Consider the following 18,654-nt stretch of genomic DNA (forward strand, 5'->3'; position numbering starts at 1 on the left):
GCAAACAATAAAAAATTCGAAACATAAGTAACAAATTAAATAAGAAAAATTATAAACAACAATAATAATAATAAATAATGTATTGTAAAATGAAATACTGAAAATAGAGAACATTTTTTTGTGGTATAGTGGGTATCGATTACTACGATCATTAGTCCTTGTTTCATGCTAAAAGCTTTCCCAGTCTGATCAAAAATAGCAACAAAGTCAAAACGCTAATCCTGTAAAACAAATCATCCTGAAAACAGACTTGTCATAGAACATTAAAACTCCAAAAGAATAAAAGATGACAAGGACGTACACGGCCCTTGAAAATCGTAAATAAGGAATGTATCTGCTTTCGGGATAAGATCCTATAATAAATTTTGTATTTTTGTGATGCTGATCTGATCAAAATTTTACCACAGTTTCTCCATCTAGGAACCATCCAGGTGGATACATCCAGGAAAATCTTGGAACAGTTTCTTTTATATCTGTAGTAACATACCTATAAATTCCTGATGTGAATTATTTAATATAATATTATGTATCAATCAAAAAAAAATTTATTTATATAGAGCAGAAACAATAGAACATGATACAGACTACAAACTAAAGATGAAAAAACGGCACCAATCTTTAACAAGAAAACCATTTTCCAAAAGAAGACGAACAAAACTAATCGACACGAAATAATTCGCGTTAATAAAGTAATATTTTTTTTTTTTTAATTTTTGTTATTTGGGAGCGGGAGGAATCAGAAAAACTAAACGTTAATAAATCGTTTAAAAATTTGTTAAATGATGAACACTACAACACACAAATAAAGCGGAATAAGAATATACAATAAACAAAAACACAAACAAACATCAACATGAAATATAACAAGCACAGGATTGTAATATATTGCAAATATAAATTCGTGTGTACATTATATTCGTGTGTGAGGTCGTACACGATGAAAAATAGACACCAAAGAAATTCGCTCGTCACACTGATAAGACAACATCAAGAAAACATTTATAGCCTCTCCTGGGTTGTAATATCCTTATAGAAAAATAGAGAAAGGTCAACCCTTCGAACACTCATAACATTTTATTACTAAGCATTAAGTATCACATCTAATCGCAAACACCGTATTCAACCTCCTGCTGGTTACAACCTTTTTTATACTGCATCTTTACATGACGTCCAATTTTACACTTTCTTATAACTTTTAAAAAAAAAAAATCGTACTTTTTATCTCCCATTACAATTTCAAAATCTTAAACTTCATTATACAAACCTTAATTTAAACCGCCCGTAATAGATATATACGTTGATTCTGGATACTATATGGTTTGATATAAATTTATGAACTGTATTATTGTATGTTATTTTTTTCCAATAGACGTACCATTTCTGTTTGTGCATATATTATTCCTAATAGATTTAATAATAATAATAATAATATTTACTATCGCTTAGCTTACGTATCTTGTTTATTACGAATTCTCTTGCTTAAAAATAAAAATACTCTTTTGTAATGATTCCTCTTAATTTTAACGATTAAAACCAAACAATTACTGATAGGATTTACCTAATACCTAATATTTTCGTAGTGTAAACGTCGAAATTTGCAGAAGAATTAACAAAATGTATGATTTATATTTGGTTTTATTTTTTAATATAATTCTTCTTATTTTCAATCTTTATAAAAGTTCAAAGAATAATGAAATAAACAGTGTAAAAACCACTAATCTAGTATTTTCTTTAATGCGATCTTCTTTTGCGTTTATTTTATTTTAGCATCTCCCGTTGTGACATTACCCACCGCTCATATGCACACACGAATAGAACGTAAAACATTTGAAATTTTTTTAGCAATTATGTGTGGACTATTGTTCTCAAGAGTTATATCTGTTCGCAACTTTCCTTTTCTTATCTCTTTTGCTCCAAATGATGTTCACTCAAATAGGGTATTGTACTGTTTAGAATTATCTTAGAAATGTTTGGATAAAAGACGTGTTCCTAAATACAAATTTTTAATGAAATCAGGAGGATAATGAAGTTCTTCAAGAACTTTGACCTTAGTATAGCAAAGTTGTGAACATTCCCGTATTATACGAAAGCTAGAGTTAAAATTTCGTAATGACTATTTCAGTAGTTTTCGTGATCATCGGAAACTATCATTGTCTCTTTGTATATTAGTGAGACAAGTTATTTGTATAAAATAAGAAGTAAACAAAAAATATTTTTCTAATGAAATCGTTTTTAAACCTTCTCATTACATTTAATAATAAGCGAAAATGTTTATTTTTTTAAAATTAATATCACGTTACTTACTTAAAAATTTTAAAAATATTTTTATTTTTTTTGTCTTCATCATTGTTGAGTAATTGGATAGTTATAATTTAATTATTTCGTACAACCTAATTTAATTATGATATGAAAAGTTTTTCGAGTGAAAATATAATTTTAAAAATTAGAATAACAGTTAATATTCAATCGGACTAAAATTTAATATATTTTTTTGATTTTCAAAGAGTATTAGCATATGTTTTGGTTAGCTGGCATCTCTCCCGCCACCACCCCATTCGGTCGCCCTAGAGCATAGACCAAATGTTCCGTGCCAAATAACGGCTACTGTGCCTCAAAAACAGATTTGCGACCTCGTTATTCCTAATGCTCTTAGTGAGCTCCTATCTTGCGTGAGCGGTTAAGCTGGGTGCCGTACAGCACCCGCTTATGTGTCCCTACCGCTCACTTGTCACATTAAAACTAGATAGGGGAGGGGCACCCCTTGTTACAATTTAAAACTAAAAAAGTTATAAGTTAAAAAGACGGCAATTTAAGCCGCCACGCCTCGGTCGCTGTTTGCCAGCTAGTGCCTGTCCACCATTTAAAGCGCTTGGAGCTTATTACTGGCTGATGGCAGCCATTATTTCAAGGAAGACTTCCCACAGTCACGCTACAGGAATCAATAAATCCCATTTAAATTAAACAATCTAACGATGACGGTTGAACATCGCAACCTCATCGAGGAACTCCGACACGGTCCGACAATGCGGCTCACGCCACATTGACTCGCCGTTTATGGGCGGCCAGTTTTCCCCCTGACCTCTAAGTTCCAGGGTGGCACGGTCTCTGGCCCCCCCCAAGAGCAGGGCAGTCGAACATTATATGTTCGTTCGACTGGAGATCCCCGCAGACACACAACTCATCAGCCGCTAGGCGAAACCTGAACAGATATTGCATCAAATTCACATGGTTGGTGAGCACTTGGGCACCCGCCGCCCTTAAAAATGAACTCGAGGCATACCATCCCCCCAGATCCTGTATAAATCTACACAGAGATCTTCCCTTAGTCGTACCATTCATGCTGCCATGCCTCCATCGCGAGGCTCCAAAGCCTCTTCCGCAGGCGGGAAATGGGCAATGTTTGAATTGCAATCAAACATATTAGCATATGTTTGATTGCAATTCCGTTACTCCATTTTTCCGCAGTCCTTATCTTATTTTTAATAAAAATTGAATAAAAAAGAAATCATAAATATCCCGCATTCCAGTGAACCTCTGCTCACGCTCAGAAACAGCCTTTGTGTCAACCGTTATCTCAAAGTTTTCCCCATATTCGTCTTTTGCAAGAGATAGTATATCTCTGCTCTAAATATTTTTTTACGCCTATCGAAATTTTAAATAAAAATATAATTAAAAATTAAATTTATTAAAAAAAAAAAAAAAAAAAAACAATAAAATCTACTTTTAAAAACTAATAAGATCTGAAATATAATAAATACTTTTCAATTATTTAAAATTTCAACTTTTTTAAGTTGAAGCCAAATTGCGGGTAAGTAAAATGTTTTTAAAGGCTCCTATAATTCAAAATTTAAGAAATAAATTTTAAAAAATCATTATTTTTTCATTTTAAGAAAATTATTTTTTAATAGATCTAAATACTTGTTTTTACTTAAAAATTTATTTATGTTTTCCTATTTATTTTCTTAAATTTCTTCTACCAATATTGTAACTTGAAAATTCATTGAATATCAAAAATAAGTAGCCTTCTATCATTAGATCATTACTCTTCAACTTAAGCGCAAGCTCTGATGACAACCAAAAAAATATCCAAATCGAATATAGAAACAATTTAACTTTTTAATTTTAAAAATTTCACATTTAATTAACCTGAAAAAATTATATAAAGACCGTATAGAGAAATTTCCTCTATGAATTAAGAAAAAAAAACATCTAAGTAATTATTTAAAGAACATATCTTTAAAAAAAGTAAAAAACAATTGTAGAAAATGAAAAAAAAAATTATCAGCCAAGCCTCGTACGAGTATAATCCAAGAATAAAAATCTAAAATACTTTATTTACCTTTGACTTTAAACAAGCAAGTTTAAAAAATCTAACTCACCTTTGTGTTTTGAAAATATTTTGATATTAATGAATTGTAAAGTGAGATTTTGCTTTAGTTGAATTTGGTGATGGTCTTTCATTCGGAGGTCCCGGGCTCGTATCCCGTTCAGGCATGTCATTTTTACAACTACATTGTCATCCATCTCATCTTCTGAAGCAATAACTAACGTTGGTTCTGGAGGTTAAAAAAAAATAAAAATTCCTACTCATTAATAATATATCGATTTGTCTTTAAATATTTACTCAAATTATATAGTTTTAATAACATTTTTATATACTTTCAATAAACTGCACGAATAAATTTTACATACTTCATTCAGTAATATATTTTTTTTATTTTTTTGACTGACAGATTCGGTAATTTTAGTAAAGATGTAAGTATAAAAAAGGATAGTAAGATGGTGGGAAATGTGTCGCATCAGCAAAATTCCCTTTCAGGTTCTTCCACCCCAACGATCTCTGAAAGGAGGAAAGGGAATTTGTCAAAAAGAAAAGCGGAAACATTCTATCAGGCTGACCAGACCGACCTAATTTGCATGCTCAAGCAAACTCAGGAAACCCATTTCTTCCGAGCAAAAGTAACCTTTTCTACCGTCCATTTTTCAACCCGGTTGATGGTCAAATCCTTTCAACGTATAAGTATTCCTTTGTTCAACCTTTCAAAGCTATATTGGTTTTGCAAATGACATATCAATAAAAAGAAAATATAAATTAAGTGTTCTGATAATAATTCTATATTTAAATATATTTAAAATTACATTGCGTATAACTTTTATCTCTTCCTTTTTTTCATTCATGGGTTGGATTTTTATTTCATTTTACTATGAATTAGATTAAGTAATATCTGTTATCAAATTTTAAATAAACTAAATAATTATTAGAAACCACGTCTTTTTTAATAACATTGTATAACAATATCAATATTTAATAATAGTAATAATCGTTCGTTAATATATAAGTAGTATTAATCTCTACTTCTAACTGCGCTAGCCTTCTTATTTACAACGTTTTAAATATTCTGCACTGAAACCCATCACCTTTAACCGATTTCATTAAACATAAGAAGTTCTCAATTTGTTCTGAACATATAAAACTGTCATGTGATAACAAAACCTCATGCCAAACTTGGTGGAATTGTTCTATACATCAAAATGATAAAACAAAATTAAAAAATTCTCATTGAAGATAGATCTAAAAACGCTTCATGTTCCATTGTCTACTACTTTTATTGGGCTAAATTACAGATAATCTTATAGAGTGTTACAGTTTTTTTAATGCACGTATACGATTATATAAGTTACATTTAAATGATTATACCACAGACCATCCAAAATTAGTTTCTCTAATAAAATAAATATTTTATTTGTTTGTTTTATATTTCTGTCTCATTTTACAAGTTTTATAATAAAAGATTGATTAATGTGCTTTTTTTACACGCTATCTTTAAATAAATTGATCATTTATTGGATAATTTTTACTACTGATTGGATTGATAATTAATATACTGTAATTTTCTACTAATTCGTATAGTCGTAATGACAATTATTTCATAAAAGTTGTAAGATGAGTTTAAAACAGTATGTATAATATATGTATAATAATAAAGTATCTACAAGGAAAAAATAAATTACATGTGATGCGATTTTATTGCGTAATGTTGTAATTTAACACTAGTGTCGTCAGATTTACATAAATAAAATAGGTTCACGATATCACCAGTATTACTACTTGGCTTCGACACCGTTGAACAACCGTATTGCTCTGAGCATAGTTTTTTAGTTAAAGAAACGTAGAAAGTGTTTTCCTGTCATTTCCCTTTAATCAGTCGAATATATCAGCTTTCAGGTATATAATTACGGATTTTTCCTAAACTCTTGAAAACAGAGATTGGATGTGTATTGAATATTATTATTCTCAGTCACTGACTATGGTCCCATTTATACCTTTGATGATTAATTTTTATCACAACTAGGATAGACAAAAGTAAACTAATAAAGTGAAATGATTAATTTTTTTAAGAGTTAAACGATGCATTAAATGAAGCGGTTCTAACATTTAGAATATAAATAAAGTATTCATAAAATTGGTTGTATTATCTGTTATCAAATTTTAAATCTTATACAGGTCATAAAATGTTAAATATGAAAAAATTATGATAAGTATTTTATGATCATTTAAAGTATATTTGTAGACGTAAATACCTCTAATTATGTAATATACTAATTTTTTAATTTTACATAATTCTAAAAAAAAAATGCATAATAAAGTTCAGAATGCATCGTAAAATGGTATTTATGTGTGGAAAGAGTTTTCCATGTTTATCTATAAAATAAAACATTAAGTTAAAAATGATTAATCATACATGCGATACCAAACTTAATGAGGTTAGTTACCGAGGGTTAGTTAAAATAATATTATTCTATTGACTTAGTGAATGTATGGTCGATACAAAAGGGGTTTAAATAATAGTTGTATTTGACTAGATAAAGTGAGCGATAAGAAAACTAATAGCCGATAAAAGCATTGTTCTAAACTCAAAGAGGTCAACATTTTAGTTTGTTATACTATAAAACAATTTCCCGATAAACTTGTTACAATTAACAATGTAGTTAAAACTACGTAATTTATTTATGCTCTCAGTTAACAAATTTACTCTTGCAGTCAGCCATGATATAACATTATGCATTATTGACAAATCGTTTGTATTTTGTTCATTAATAAAGTTAATAACAGTAACCGTATTTAGTATAACAATATTGATAAATTAACACCGACTATTATAAATAATATTTTTATCTTTTTATATTATAAGAGTATTTATCATATTTATTATCATATCTATTTATTTTAAAATACTTTTAACGTTTGCGAATTTTTGTTTAAAATCACTGTAAAAAATGCACTATTCATCTTGTTATTTTTATTTTACCATTATTATTTTTCTTCAAGCCACTATGCTGTATTACATGTTTTCCCCCTTAATTGCTAACCTGTCTATGGGTCATACTTGTAGAAGGAAAGGGATGTATGGAAGCCCTTAAAAAAAAATTACTGTTATTATCCGTTTAAATTATTGCTATTTTTTTTTTTTAACTTATTCGTTTATTGTTTTTAATTTCAAATATATATGGATGTATATATTTTTTTTATAGAGAAGTTCGATATAAATTTATATTTAAGCATATAATTCCTAAGATACTTTATAACTTATTCGTTTACTGTTCTTCAGTTCAAATATATATATAAAATATATTATGTGTTTTATTAATAGTAAACTTCGATATAAATTTAAATATATACATATAATTCCTATAATATTTTATAGTTACAATAAAAAAATTAAAGTAATTTTATATTTAATAACAATTTCAATAACTTTACACAATAATTTTCCGAACCACTAACAAAATAAGGGTGAAACGTTTTCAATATATAAATAAAACACACATGAATTCGTATTCCGAAGAGAAATGTTTTGTCGCAAATTGTATGAGCTAAATGTTCTCAATATCAACTTATTTCAAATTTGTTATAAAACTGGATATTTTTTTGAACTTAATTAATAGTTATTAAGTATCATTATGTTTTTATTACGTATATTCCACTTTAATTGATAAAAAAAAGAGCCAGGAGTACAATTTTTGTGATTTCTTTCTTGTGAGATAAATTACTTTATAATTCTCCTTCTTTCATTTTATATACTTCAATCATATTGTGTTTTACTGATGAGTTTGAAACTTAATAATTCGATTCGTAATAATAGTAAAACAAAATCAAGGCTTCTTTCTTTAATCTCATTATTCTATCTGTTAATGTATGCTATTTCATTTCATTACTTCAACTTAAAAAAAAAAAATTTAGCTTCTATACCATTATTATTAATTTTTGAAGTAATACTTCTTTTGGCGCGTTAGAAGAAATTCGTGCTTATAAACTACGGCTACTAAATTAAATTAAACCAAACGAAAGTCACAAAGGATTCAATTTGTAATGATCAAGTTAGATTTAACTTCTACTGATGAAAACTACCTACAACTTTTTTTTTTTTAGTTTTATTTTTTTTGAAGCAATATTTAACGATCATGAAGTTGTGAATGGGTTGTGAACTGTCACGTTTTGGGCTCAGAAATCTACACGAATCGGTTGAACTCGTCCGTCCGCACGTGCCCGAAAGTGAATTCCTGGTGTGGTATCATGCAAAATAGAATGTATAAAATATCTTTTCCATGAACAGATTATTACAGGCATAGTGTACTCGATCATGTTACAGAACTTTGTGTTTCCGCAAATTGGAAATATGGAAAACCTAGTTTTCCAATAGGATAGAGCCCCTCCACATTTTCTGAACTTGTAGGGACTGCGCGGACGGATTCTCAGAAAGCTGGATAGGCAGACACGTTCCCATCGCTAGGCCACTGCGAAGTCCCAATTTCATGCCGATAAATTTTTTCTTTTGGGGTACGTAAAAGCCATAATTTACAAAAAATTAATATATCCAGTTATTGGACCACCATCACTCAGAATAACAGCAGCCGTGAAATGTGAAATTGATTCCTGCATACATGTTCACCAGAGTGTGAGATGAGGTAGATGATCGGTTATACATTCGCAAGACTATTGACGCTCCTATTAAGACGTAAAAAAACTTTAGACTTATACTTTTATGTAATCTATACATATAAAAATGTTAAGTTCGTTTGTGTACGCTTCAAAAACTCAAAATGTTCTGCACCGATTGAGCTCAAATTTTAGCACGATATATAACCCGCATAAAAGATTGTTTTCATCTATTTATAATAAATCTATCTACCTATTTTTAATTTGTACAGTTTTTTAATAAATAAAAGGCTAATATATCAGATGGAAATGTAAACAAAGGAAAACCAATCAGATCAATGCAAGATGGCCGCTATCAAACACATCGACCAATCATAAAGAACCCGTATGGCCGTTGCAAATGTAAACAAAATCACAACTGCAAATTTCTTTGAATTATATTTAACAGCTACAACATCTGTATTTTATTAAAAAAAAAAAAAAACCAAAACAAAATAAAAAGCCACCATGAAGGATGACTTACAGTAAATAAATTAAAACACCCAACTTTCTTATAGCCCAGATAGACTTAAGACTATGCAAACAAAAAAAGTCGAAATAACCCTAAAAACAACGAAAACACAGAAAATAATATCCCTACATAATGACCAAAAATTCCTTTGTTAGGTTAAATATTCACTTTTGTCTGAATTTACAAAAGGCATTTACAACGAGCCATTGATAAATATTGAAGACAAGTGCTTAGCTAATGCAAATAATAAACTTCTTAGTCAATCGGGAATGCCAGCACCCACCCGAGCTGCGATTGCTTCATTTGATGTGGATTTACGCCGTGAACAGAGTTACAACATTGGTGATCTTCAGTGATATGTCCAATCAAACATTCCCAAATTAACGCGTGAACAGAAAGGCATTTATGATCGCATAATGCAAATGATAAATGACGGATTGGGGGGACCTTCTTCTTGGATGCGCCAGGAGGAACTGGGAAAACATTCCTCATTAGATTGATTCTAGCAACGGTTCGATCAAAAAGTGACATAGCCTTAGCTCTTGCTTCGTCTGGAATAGCTGCGACATTGTTACCAGGTGGAAGGACTGCGCATTCAGCTCTGAAGTTGTCATTAAATATGCAAATCATCGAGTCTCCCACGTGAAAATATTTCCAAAGCATCCTTTATGGGAAAAGTATTACAAAAACGTAAACTCATTGTTTGGGATGAACGCACGATGGCACATATAAAATCGCTTAAAGCTCTTGATCGATCGTTACGAGATTTGCGTGGAAACGTTCAACCATTCAGGAATGCTTTGATATTGCTCGCAGGAGATTTTAGGTAAACTTTGCCTGTTATTTCTCGATCGAGCTATCCTTGCCGCAAAGAATAAATATGTCTATCAACTTAATAATCTTATTCAATGCAGCATTCAAAGTGAGGAAATTACATATAAGTCGATAGACACCGTTGTGGAATCAGATGAAGTAGTTAATTATCCAACGTAATTTTTAAACTCACTTGATCTGCCAGGGATGCCACCACACATATTAAAATTGAAAATAGGTGTGCCAATTATCCTGTTGCGGAATATTAATCAGCCAAAACTCTGCATCGGCACGCGACTTGCAGTTAAGAAATTGATGAATAACGTAGTGGAAGCAACGATTTTAACGGGGCCTTTCAAAGGTGAAGATGTCCTCATTCCTCGAATACCCATGATCCCGACCGATACACCATTTCAACTTAAAAGATTGCAATTCCCAATTCGATTGGCATTTGCAATCACAATCAATAAAGCTCAAGGTAATTGCTCTTTAGAATTGTGTGGTTTAGATTTAGATGCGGATTGCTTCTCACATGGACAACTGTATGTGCGTGTTCCCAAGTCGGCAAACCAGATGGAATTATATCTACGCAGACAGTGGAAAAACAAAAAATATTGTACATCCACAAGTATTGCAGAATTAAACTTCTATGAAACGTATGCTTTGTTTTGTTTCTCATTTCTCATCCATGCAACCACAATGTGCCACAGCGAAGCGTGGCGGGTACAGTTAGTAAATAAATAAATTTTTAATTTTAAAATGTAATTTAAATCCGCGAATTTTTTCTGTACACCCAGTATTTTAAACCAATTTTTTTGGTGAATTTTATTTTCATTTCATATTTTTAACACACTTTTAACCTATTTAAACAAAAATAATTTTGTAGTTTACAACATAAAATCTGAATTATTTCCTACCTCTCCTTTTATTTTATACAATGAATTATATTTTAGAAGTTTCGGCTCTATCGGTAAGCACTACGTAATCAGGTCGTTCTTTTTGTACAACCATCGAAAAGAAAATTAACCACATTTGTATCGAGTTAGACGCAATGTCTGTCCTATTAAATCTCTTAAATTCTAGATCTCATCCTTATCAAATATATTGTGAGAATCTACCCGTAACTCATCCTTCCTCATCCAAAAAATAACAAATATTTAAGGTTATGTGAAAAGATTGATTAAAGAAGGAAGATCTAATTATAGATAGGTTGTGATACAAGACAAAAGCCAAAAGGAGTGTTTCGAGGTCCCCTCAACGATGTTCATTTTTAGTCTGTCTTTAATCCCTCTAGTGCTAGGAGTTCTTTTATCCAAAATTGGAACAACATATTATTAATCACCACGAATTTTATTAGTACATGAAGATATAAATGCTGCAACTAAGTATTCCTTCTGTAAATACTAAATAGCCATCCGAGAACAGACTCAAATTTCTATATGTCTTACTTCATCCCCAGAATTGTCTGGTGTCTAGAAGCATTCAGCTGAACTGCGAACCGTTAATCGTATAACCACTGGAAGATGATGATTAGTGGGCTATAGTATATTTAATAATGTTACTCAAAATACAAATTTTACTTTCTTAAAAAATAATAATAAATAAAAATGTCTTAATAAATAAAAATAATATAAATTATTTGGGTTAATATGCTATAGCAAAACTGCATAAATATAGAAGTATTTGTCGTAAATAAAGTTGTATCATAATTAGCAACTGAATACAAAACATAAATGATATAAAAGAAAAACAAACAAAATTCAATGAAAGCATAAAATCAATAGCAATTATTGAGGGAATAGCGTAAAAAAATTGTACAGACGGTTGCGGTAGAATCAATGAATCCATAGTGATCTTATTTACAACAGAGCTTAATTGCCGGGAATCTTTTTAATTTGTTTTAAAATGGCGATGCAACAAACATGTAGTGGAAAGGGGAAACACACTGTAAAAGTGGCGCCACCCTATCTATAATCGTTGTTAATATCACCGAGTAATTCAACCGCGCATAAAATTCAATTTCAAGTTTTATTATGTTTTCCGCTTCAGGAAAACACATTTAATCACCCATTATACTTCCACGCCTTTGTACCTTTGTATTCCATACCAATGCAGTTCACAGGTCTACTAAATTTTCTGCATAGGGCCGACTAATTTTTAATTTGCTTCAATAAATTTATTTTTATCTTTAATAGAAACTCAGTTCCCTTTTATTCCTCTCTTATTGTTTTTTTTTCTTTCTATTTCTATCATTATTGTGTATAAAAGAAAAACAAGCTCTATTTATTCCTTATAATAAAAATAATAACCGTCATTATCGTTTGAAATACTTTCTAAGGAATTTTAATTGAACTGGTTAAGTTAATAAAAATAAGTGAGGTTATTCTATATTATTTTAAACAGCTTCTTAAATAATTATATCAATGTATTACAGTAGTGTTACCAATTACGTAATAATATTACATAAATAAATAACAACAAAATTATTTTAGCCACATTATATCTTTAAATGGGTTATGTGGTCTTTGCATATGTTTGCAGGGCCATTCCCATTGTTTAACAAATTCTAAACTTTGCAGTAGAATAAAAAAGGCATATTAATTACTTAAATTGAAATAATATCGTTAACAAACACAACAACTTTTTAATTTGACTGTATGAATGAATTTATTATGAAATGTTAAAAATAAATGTTTTAAGTCAATTACATAAAATCGGCTTCCGAAGAAAATAATTTCTTAAAGATTCCCGTAAACAAATTTTATGAAACTAATTTTTTTCTTTTAAAAATCTGGGAAATCTGAAAAATCATAAACAGTAAAATTTTTCCAGGTTAGCTAGACTTATTTATTAGGCGTTTCAAAACTTAGGAAAAATATTAGAAACAATCTAAACCCTGAATCGTAAGCCATTGCATCGCCGGGGGTAATATACCTTAACTAACAAGTTGTTTGTAAACTGTCCTGAAAAATCCGGGCGGATCTCAAAAATTAACCTGTTGTAAACAGGGAAAATCTCGTTCGTTTTCAAATATCACAGGCGTACATTAACTCGATTGAAAAGTAAATAATTCTCTCATAATAACAATAAAAAAATCAGATGTAGATACAACATGTCTTCCGTGTACACTTAATAAATTACATATACGCATTTTTAAAAGTACATAAAATGCTATTTCAATAATAATTTCTGATTTTTTCATTTTTTTTTTTTTGTTATTGAATTATTATTTAGGTAAAAATTATATTATAATCAGAGGTTAATAATTATTAATAAATCAATATATTTAAGTTAAAAAAAAGGAAAAGGAAAAAAGGAAGAAAAATGTTATAAACAAAGAAAGGATAAAAACATCAAGAGAAAATGATAAATATGAAGAGGAAGAAAATGTTAAAATCAAAGAAAGAATAAAAAGATTAAGAGAGGATGATGAATATAAAGATAAAGAAAATTTTACTAGATAACGTGTACACAAATTAAGATCAGAAGAATTATCAAACCAAAGAGCGATTAAATGATTGGCTACAAAAAAACAAATAAACGAAACGATGATCAACTCCTACTTAGGGAGAATATTGTACAACAATATCAGAGGAGTAATGAACTAAAAGATAAGATTTTTTGCAATTTATCGGGCATGTATGACTCAGTGTATATATTCTTGTGAGGGTCTATTTTTCAGTCACTTTGTAGTTAACTTTAATATAGATAAAATTAAACAGGGATTCCAGAATAATTAAATAAAATTGAACAAAAATTATACTAGAAAATCCAAAAATAACACGATTCTAAATTATAATTTTCAATTAATATTAAATAATCAGATGTTTCATCAAATTTGTGTGTTCATACACACATACGTTGCCTATTAAATTAGATATACACATTTTGAGAGGTACATAAAATTTTATTTCACTAATAACTTTTGATATTTTTTTATGTTTTTTTATTGTTACTATTTAATGTAAATATTATTTTACAATCACGGGTTAATAATTATTTATAAATCAATATATTTAAATTAAAAAATAAATTTAAAAAAATTAAAAAATAAAAAGATGAACTCTGATCCATACCGATGTGCCTTCCCCTTCCTTATAAGATCCAAAAAATCTGATGTGGGTACCACATGACTTCCTTGTACGTCTATTGAATTACATATACACATTTTTTAAATGAAAAGTCCACAAAATTGTATTTCATTAATAACTGCTGATATTTTTTTATGTTATTGAATTATTATTTATCGTAAAACTTTTTCTACAATCAAAGGTTAATATTATTAATAAATCAATATATTCAAATTAAAAAAAAAAAGTTAAAAAAAGGAGATGAAGTCTGATTCGAACCGATGTACCTCCCCTTCTAAGATACAAATATTTCATTTATTAAAATTTCATTTGGCTATAACTCTGGAACCAATGAAAATAAGTAACACACATGATACTTTGTTGAAAGTGAAGAAAGAATGTGAATATAATAAGGGTTTATTACTGCAGTTAAGAAAAAGTCCAAAATTCAAATTGTTTTGGATTTTGGGCTTTTTTGGACACCTTTGGTTCATTCGGTTGCAATCAAAAAGGAAGGTGCAAAACTAGATGTTACAACAGTCCTAAATCCAAAATTTCAAGAACCTACGGTCAATAGTTTTTGAGTTATCTAAGATACGTATGTATATACGTATATACATGTATGTATACATCCTTACACTTCGTATAAGGAAGTAAAAATGAGGATGGTCTGGTTTTATAAATCATCCCTATTTCTGTTAATCAATGCGATTCCATAACTGATATTTTAAAACACAAGAAAAATAAGTATATATCGATTACTACTCTTTAACCTTACACGTGTTTACGTCCTAGTTACACGCGCAAAAATACTTTTAAAAGCATACCTCTACCCACCGCCTAATAAACCAATCTTTTATTTTTGTCCTCGTCTGGTTTGCGTGTTTGTGTACAAGATGTTTGAGTTAACAATTTACAAACCTTAAAAGGAAATAAACAAAAAAGTATGTAATTAATAAAATACTTATAATAAAAATAATTAACCAACCAACACCAAAAAAAAAAAAATTACCGGTTTTATAAATTAAAAAAAACCAGTTTTTGATTCAGAAGTTGTTCAATATTTAGTATAATTGTAGAGTCGAAAGCGATTAGTCTGTGCATTAAATGTTTCTACCTAGATTTGCCCTTATAGTAGGGCAAGTCGTAATATTTGCATACATCACAGGTTACTACTACTTGTTATCCTGTTTTGAATTTGGTTATTTATTTATCAATTATCATTATAGTATTTTTTTTCATGTTTTTGTTGGTCTTATTTTAGTTTTGTTAATTAATTTTAATTACTCCGTATTGCCTGATGTTTAATAGTCGCAATAAGGATTTAGTATTTATATTTTTCTGTGTTTGTAAACTGTTTTTGATAAGTTTTCTATTAACAAATTGCTTTTAGTAACTATTTAACACCTATAAATTAAAGATAAAACTTTTTATGAAATAATAAAAATCAAGACTTGCTTTTGAAATAATAACTGGAAATAAAGTTTCAGTTATTTGTAAACTACCATGCAGTATCTTGCTCGTTAATATTTCTTGATAAACCACTGAGGAAAATATTAGATTATAATCTTAAAAGAAAACTTCTGGAACCATATTCCCATTAATTATTAAGAACGTTATTCGTGGACTTACTTATAAGTCCACGAATAACAATAAAAAAGTAATAAGTCTTAATAAGACTTATTACTTTTTTATAAGTATAAACATCATAATTTACGTAACTATGGCCAATGGAATTTTTTTTTAATTTTGAAGAGAAAATATTATTTTTATTTTAAATATTTATTAAAAAATAAAAATAAATTAATATATGACTAAAAATATTGAAATAGATTATATAATAAAATGAGAAACAAATTGTTTCAGAATTTTAAGTAATAATTTTTAAAATGGATTTATTAAATAGCCATTAAAACTGCAAATTAAATCTAATTATCGTAAATTTGGTTTAAAATTCAGCTTTTAAAAACGTTACAAAAATATTTAAACAAATTTAATAATATTTATCTTCAACGGCTACAATTAAGTAAGATGTAAGTAAAGTATTTTCTCCTTTTATGTTAATAATTTACCAAAAAACGTGTTTAAAAAGTAAAAAATAATTTAAATGGAAAAATGCAGAAGTGAATAAAATAAATTACTGAATGTCTTTCTGTTTGCGATTCTGTAAAAGATATAAAAAAAACTCGTGTCATTCTTTTCGATTTCTATTCGTTATTTCTATAGGCTGAAATCTCAAAAGCATGAAAGAGATGTATAGAGAATGATGATGATGATGTGGGAGGGCCTTGAGTGTGGAAGAAAGCATTAATATGAATAGCCGGAAAGGAAGAGGAAAAAAACGTAACTGGAGGGTAAGATAGGTAGGTAAAAGATGTTGGAACGATGGGTAAATATGTCATAGTAACCAGAAACGAGCACACTCTTGTGAGCTCTGGGCTGGGGTAGCTTTCTTTACTAATCATAGACGTGGCCCCGCGGAGACATCCCTCATGTCGGTGAACAAATGGGCATCTTTTGTCTCCGATCCGACTTCACCTTTCCTTTTCACCCTTCTTATCTTGTCCTTCCATCCGAAACCAGACCACGCACCTTTTTTAAGATATCTTCCGCTGCAATAGCGAACTACGATTAAAATTCATACGTCATGTACTACCTAATGCTGCTTTATGTTAAATATATCTTTAATAAAAGACTAAAGATATAAAGAGGACTTTAGCGAACATTAATAACTGGCTATAAAATTTAATGCTTTCTGATAAACATGAAAGTAGTTATACTACGCACCACTGAAATGAAAATCATAAATAAGTAAATATTAACATACGCGTTTATAATTGAAAAAAAGAAATAAATAAACCTAATATATTTTCAAATAAAATACTATTTTAATAGATTTTTTTTTAAATTTATTTCTAGTTTGATTAATTAATCCATTAATATTTTTAAAAAGTAATATCAACTTACTAAATTAATAATTAAAATGAACTTTATTAAAAAAATAATAATTTATAATTATCTCACAGAAAAGTTACTTTTTAAACAAGGTATTGTTTACAAAAAAAAAGTATATGAATAGAGTTTAAAATTTAAGGTTTCTTACAGAAATAAAGTTGAAAACTGTTGTTAAAATTACGGGTTATTTTCTTATTTATTAATTTACTTATTTCCTCATCAAAGTAAACTTTTCAATAAGTATAACCTCTTTGACAAATAACACTTCCGCATTCCTCCAGCTAACTTCATTATTGATTGAGCAGCAAGGTTTGCATCTTGAGAATATCGCATTTTGCAGAGTTTTTTATATAATAATATTTTAAATTACGGATAAAATTATGTTCTAAAAGAGATAGCTGTTTTGCTATTCGCTAAAGACACTAGAAAAATTAAATTTTGATAATTCACTTATCAAAATCGGATTTGATTTTTGAACTGCTACAAGTCATCGACAACAGAAATTGTTATTATACCCCTATTTTAACTGGTAGGCTAGTGTTGTTTTTATAGCGGGCATTATTTTTACTTAATTCAGTTTAAGATATATTTGTAAATTTTGATTTGTTTTATTCCAGTATCGTCTTTTTAGTATTATACAAAACTGAAGCAGGCTTTGCTTATTTCAATTTCTGGCCATTATCTCCTATATTTAATTCTCTATTTATTACGTCTGGTACGTTTAATTCTGTATTGGAATGCGTATGAACGAAAGTTCTTAGTTAAGCTGTCACTGTAATTTACAGGATTTAAAATCTCAGCTGAATATTTTACGTTTATTGAAAGTACTAATCAGTATATCGCTTCCTCTTCGTAAAAAATAGTTTTTGACATTTATTCACCACGGGTATTAATTAACAGAAAAAAATAAATTGAATAAAACGTTAAATCCGCTACCTTTTTGCCAACTTTTTTTTTCATTTGCATTATAAGGTTACATTTTAACATTTCGGGGATTCGACCCTTATTTTAGAAAAACTGTTTTTTTTATAGTTTACCAGGACTAGCTGAAAATGTAATTAGGAACAGTTTTATCTTTCGTAAAAACTGTATTTAATTTTTTAGATAAGAGTTCCTTCCCCATTTTTTTCGAGCAGTGATTTTGCGATTTATTCGCTGAAGATTTATTTTATTAAAGTATTTCAAGAAGAAACCTGGATTAAATGAAACAAAAAATTAAACAATCTTCATAGGAAAACTTTAAAGAATTTTGACCGAAATTTTTTAATTGTATAGATTCTTATCTTGATAAAATCAAATATCCAGGCCAAAACAATTAATTAAAGGCTAAATTATCATTTGAAAATTTTCAGAAATTAAAATACCTC

The sequence above is a fragment of the Lycorma delicatula genome, chromosome 6, assembly GCF_047948215.1.
Source record: "Lycorma delicatula isolate Av1 chromosome 6, ASM4794821v1, whole genome shotgun sequence".
In the NCBI taxonomy this organism is placed as follows: Eukaryota; Metazoa; Arthropoda; class Insecta; order Hemiptera; family Fulgoridae; genus Lycorma; species Lycorma delicatula.